This window comes from Octopus sinensis, linkage group LG17 (assembly GCF_006345805.1).
Source record: "Octopus sinensis linkage group LG17, ASM634580v1, whole genome shotgun sequence".
NCBI classification, from domain to species: Eukaryota; Metazoa; Mollusca; class Cephalopoda; order Octopoda; family Octopodidae; genus Octopus; species Octopus sinensis.
In genome coordinates this window covers 51,823,926-51,830,061 of record NC_043013.1, presented here as the reverse complement: position 1 = coordinate 51,830,061, position 6,136 = coordinate 51,823,926, and the positions used below count along the sequence as shown (strand labels likewise).

General features: G+C 36.3%; 1 long non-coding RNA gene across 1 annotated transcript; it reads right to left on the bottom strand.

Moving 5' to 3' along the window:
- Positions 1–1,331: 1,331 nt before the first annotated feature.
- On the bottom strand, positions 1,332–5,728 carry LOC118766800. The gene is made up of 2 exons (XR_005002715.1): positions 2,931–5,728; positions 1,332–1,910 (listed from the first exon to the last, which is right to left on the bottom strand). It is a non-coding gene; the product is annotated as an uncharacterized LOC118766800 (long non-coding RNA).
- Positions 5,729–6,136: the final 408 nt, after the last annotated feature.

Here is a 6,136-nt window from a genome sequence, read left to right as displayed (position 1 = left end):
ACAAGGCCTGAAATTTTTGGGGAAGGAGCTAGTCGATTACATCGACCCCAGTGTCTCACTGGTACTCGATTTATCAACCCTGAAAGGATGAAAGGAAAAATCGACCTTGGCGGAATTTGAACTCAGAAGGTAAAGACGGACGAAATGTCACTAACCATTTTGCCTGGCATCTGATTCTACCAGCTCACCGCCATAATAATAATAATGATAATAATAATAGTTTCAAATTTTGCCAGAAGGGCAGCTATTTTGGGGTGAAGGGGATAAGTCGATTACATCGACCCCAGTGTTTCACTAGTACTTAATTTATCGACCCCTGAAAGGATGAAAGGTAAAATCAACCTCAGTGGAATTTGAACTCATAACGTAGCAGTAGACAAAATACCACTAAGCATTTTGGCCAAAGTGCTAATGATTCTGTCAGCTCACCACTTTAATAATAATAATAATAATAACATCAACAAATTCAGATTTTTTTCTTTGTATTAGAATTGAGACTATGTGATGTTTATATTATTTTCAAGGACAAAAAGTGTATACAGAAGTAGTTGTAAGACTTAATGATAGTATAACGACCATCACCAACAATAACAAGGTGGGGGGGGGTGACAAGTGTGTGAGTGTGTGTGTGTGTATGAGAGGAGATGAACATGACATGAGAAGGAAGACATATAAAATGGAAAGTAGTTCAAAATACAAAGGACTACAGAAAAACAAAACAAAAAAAATAACAAAAAAAATCAGTGCTTTAGTTTTTATAAGTTATTCAGAAAAGGGGGCAGGACCCATGGATATTTCTGAAACCTCCATATTAGGTCTCCTTTAAGTTTTGGTTATATGAACTGGCATTCAGGAAATAACTTGGGACATAAGTCTCTCTCTCTATATATATATATAGATATCTGGCACCTGTGCGGGTGGCATGTAAAAAGCACCCACTACACTCACAGAGTGGTTGGCGTTAGTAAGGGCATCCAGCCGTAGAAACACTGCCAGATCAGACTGGGCCTGATGCGGCCTTCTGGCTTTACAGACCCCAGTTGAACCGTCCAACCCATGCTAGCATGGAAAGCGGACGCTAAATGATGATGATGATGATGATGATATATATATGTATGTATATAGCCATCTTGTTTTTCATATATTCATTTACACCTCACCACTCTCATTTTGGTGCTTCTGGGACCTCTCCAGAATTTGGTTCTTCTTTCAATTTAGGTGTCACACATCTTTTATCAACCACATCATACATCACCCAAATGGGACCTTGGTCCTAACCACTAGCCTCTAACCCAGAAATAGAGCAAAGCAATTTCTAGCATATTTGCTAAGAGGTGGCCACACCAACCAGGACTGGTGTCTTTGATCAGCAGTTTCAGAAATGAAGAGGTGGAGAGGCTATAATTAATGTCTCCAAGTTATAATGAAACACTTCCTGAGCCTCCAGGAAGCTTCTGGGATTTGATCTTTGGCTCTAGTTTTTTATAGGGTGAAGTGGGGGAGAAATGCACCTGGATAAGACACCACTCTATCACAAGTAATCCACTACCAATCTGAAGTTTAGCTCCTGTTTCATGGGATGAAGCGAGAAATTCACCTGGATAGGACATCATTCTATCACAAGTAACATTTCCTACATGAGCCACTATCTTCATGCCCTGTTGAACATCACTGCCTGGCCATTCAGCCTTTCATAGACTCCATTCTGATGCAAACATGCAAACCAGGTGGTCTGATTCGAGGATATTCTCTTCCCTCCAGCCTACCAATTTCAGAGACATTGTAAAGGCCTTTGAGATACGGTCCTTCCCTTCAGGCAGAGACCCGACCTACATAGGTGAAGTGTGAGTATACCATCTAATAACGATCAACTGTGGCATGTCGGAGTATAGAGTGTGTGATGGAGGAATCTTGGTCAGTTTAGATGATGATGAGGAGTTGGTTGTCTGATCACCAGAATTACCTGTCATCCTTCATCTGTTTTACTTGTTTTAGCCATTAGACTGTGGCCATGCTGGGGCACCACCTTGAAGAATTTTAGCCAAATGAATTGACCCCAGAGCTACATCTTTTTCTTTTTAAAGCCTGGTACTTACTCTGTTGATCTCTCTTGCCAAACTGCTAAGTTACAGGGATGTAAACAAACCAGCACTGGTTGTCAAATGGTGGTGGTGGACATACACACACACACAGACATATATATATGATGGGTTTCTTTCAGTTTCCATCTACTAAGTTCACTCACAAGGCTTTGGTACGCCCAAAACTTTAGTAGAAGTAACTTACCCAAGGTGCCATGCAGTGGGACTGAACCCGGAACCATCATGTCCGTACCTTTTAAATAAACATCTAAGTAGCTGAATACCCCACAGACACATGGTCTCTTAGCACAAGTCTCAGACAGACTCAGTGTGCATTTCACAAGAATGTAAACCTTCAGAATTAAAGGAACAATCCAGCTGACCAGTTTCGATATCTTTCAAAATACATGGATTCACTCAACTCTATAGAAAATTACATTTACATAAGATGATAAACAGGAGGATTGAACCTGGGACCTTGAAGTTGCAAAGCAAACTTCTTAACCATTTGGCCATGCTATGGCTATTTAAACATTTTGTGGTGGTGGCGGTTCTCGGGTATATCCAGAACAACAGATCCATGGTGGCACCTTGTTGTTTGTACAACCAAACCATCTGTTGGTGTTATAGGTCTGCTGGAATAGGGATACCCTGTGACTGCACAACAACAAAGAAGTGAACTCTGTCAATACAGAATGAATCATTTGCAAATAAAATACCATGAGTGGCTAATAAGATTTGAACTCCTGATCCACAGATTTATAGCCTAATATTGTACGTTTGCCCATTTTACTTATGTTCTGATAGCTGTAGCTGCACTCCCTTCACAAAACTGGATCCATGCTCAACAACCATATGCAATTGGATCTGCACATTACATTTATCATATGCAACTGGATCCACACTCAACACTTATTGCACACAACTAGCTCCACCCTGTACAATTGTTACATAAGACTAGCTCTACCAGTTAAGAGGAGGCAATGTGAGAGAAGCTCATGCTATGGTCAGCTCTAAAAAGTTTACATTGCAATAATTTGCTCTACATTTCCACTTTGGTATCAGTTACCATATATATTAACATAATTAATAACTCCCTTTGTATATCATTTACACAGACATAAACATAATTAATTCCCCTTTTTACCATTTGCCCAGACAATATTTACACATAAATTAACATAATTAATTTCACTTGTGTACCATTTACATATTAACATGGCTTTAACATAATTCCATTTCTATATCATTTTCATGATACCTTGATGTTAACATATACATTAACATAATCCCATTTGCATATCATTTACATATAAGCATGGTACCAGCATTTACACATAAACATATTTCCATTTGCATATCATTTACATATTACCATGATATTAAAATGTACATATACATTATCATAATTAATTTGACTTGTATATTATCTTACTTATTACAATGCTAATAACATGCAAATTACAGTAACAGTCCTTTGTTTTGCCACTAATTATTTTGTTAATTAAAGTGGTTTAATTAAAGTGTTTTAGCAATCATTAACAGAACAGTAATAATCCATCATTTTACCATTGTCAAAGAGTGGTAATGTTACCATTACTACCATCATTGTTTCCATAGTAACATTTTCTTTTTACTTACTTAAACAATTCTTTTATAAATATTTCACTGACTGACTTTTGAAGTATAGAATCCTTTTTTTGTTTATTGTTTGAACCCTTTAGATGGATTTATTTGTCTTTAGTGAGGACTTGGTAAGGAAATGTCACAGACCAAACACCCTGAAATTGCTATACTCTAGCTTAGCCATGACCACACTATAAATTCTTTAATGATGTGGGGTCTTTGGGTGAGCAGGACAGTTTTCTACTTTCACTTTCACATGTGAAGCTATCATACATAGCATCTAGCCAGCTCAATTGGTAGGGAAGTAATATGGTACATTAACTGACGAAGTGAGCTGACTGCAATGTGTTGTGTAACTGACACTTTAGGCTTATGTAATTATAGTCAGCTTTCTGAAACACGTGTATATTATACAAAGCATAAATACTAGTTATGTTTTCTGCATTCCATTTTCTATATGGAATGCACACTCTGCACAGAAGCTGATCTGGAGTCATAGAGGTTGCGTGGAAACTTTTTGGTAAAGTGTCAAGTTTTCTGGAGCACGTGCTGGATTATACATACATGTGTGTGAGTATGTTTTTATTCATACACACAGTGTCTTTTAGATTTGTTTAAGAATTATATTAGAAATGTAATTTGTCTCAATACAAGGAATATTTTTGGTTAATTCAACTTTTTTAGGATCAAGCTAACATAATATTGCTATGCTTCAGGTTAGGCAGGAAGGACAATTTACATTTCAGTTTGTAATAATTGTTGTTGTTGTTGTTTAGTTCTAAGCCATCTTTGATTCAACAGACCCATGATCTAAAATACTGCAACCATTCTGTCCTCCGTCAACCCTTTACCATTCAGATTTCTCTGTCAAATGTTTATTTATTCACATTGTCTTGAATTGTATCTTGTAGCTTTGAGATTTCAGTGAGATGGATTGAATATTTCTAGGATTAAATTTTAAAGAAGGTCTGCGAGGCCAGATCTGACCACTTTGAACATAAAACGGGTAGAATGTTTGGGTTGGATATGGCCAGTTTAAGGGTTAAGCTGCTTATCTTCAACGTCTCCTTTCTTGTTAAACCCTTTTGATACAAACTCAAACAAGACTACTTAGTTCTGTGATACAAATTTTGTCTTTTAAAGTAATCTGAATTAAAATTTTCCATCAAAATTTTTCATTAATTCTTGTTCCAAACACCAGCTTTGTAAAGACAGTTATTTTCACCAAATTCTTCATTATTTCCAAGATTAATTGAAACAAAGGAAGGGTATTTCAGCAGAAATGTGGTAAACAATAGGGATAATCCCAGATAAGCCTTCATCCAACAGAGATATGATCAGTAACCATTCCAGTTTCTGTTTTGATAAAATGTATTGACAATCCTATAATCTAATGTGACCCATTTTTTGTAAGACAGAAAATACTTTGAGAGTGATTTGGCTGCTATGTCTAGCAAGTAAAATGTATTTGTCGTCAGTTTATAATATGTTGTTGCTGCTTTTGTGTGAGTTCCAAAGTGGTTGTCAGAGAAAATTCTGTATCCTTCGAGAGCAGTCTGTTCATAAACTGTTGAAAGTACAATTAGTGTCTGAGCCATTGACTGATTCAGTGCCTATGGCTGCTCCAGGTTCCAATAACATAGAAGAAATAAGATGCTTTAGCAAGAGTACCTTAGACATTTCCTGACATCTTTTAACGGTTGTCATTGTTTAACCCTCGGTCAGTCAGGCTATGATCAGATCTTCCAGCTGTGACTAAACTGTCGTTTTATACATCCAACATTATTATGCAACAGCCTTTCCCCCTTTTTTTCTTAAAGGTAGTAGTGTGTATTCTGAGGGATATTTGGCTGCTATTATCACTTGGTTGTATAACTGTAGAGAGGCCAACTTCATAGCATTTTAATGATTTCTGTTAATGACATCACACAAGTTTTTTTTTTGCGGGGTGGGGATCAGGGGATTAATTAGTGTGGGTGAGATTGGACAGTGTGTGTGTGTGTAGATGTATGTATATATATATATATGTGTACATATATACATATTTAAAAAATGTTATTTTTCAGTGTTTACAAATAACATGGAAAAAATAGTTACCAGGGTAGCAAAAATTCACATAAGTACCAAGGATATAACAGCCTACTTATAAAGGTAGAAATTCTAGGTTTTGGTGAAATGTTTTAGATAAATAAATGGAGTTAGACACAGGTGTTATTAAAAGATTTGAATAACACCTGCGTTTAACTCCATTTATTTATTTATTTATATATATATATATATATATATATATATACAAAATGTAAAACAATAGGTATTTATGCTTTATATACTGTACACATGTTTTACATGCACTTAAATATCCAATTATATAAGATATGCAGCTGACCCTTTGATTGGTCCAGTCTAGAATCATGAAGACCGTCAAACCA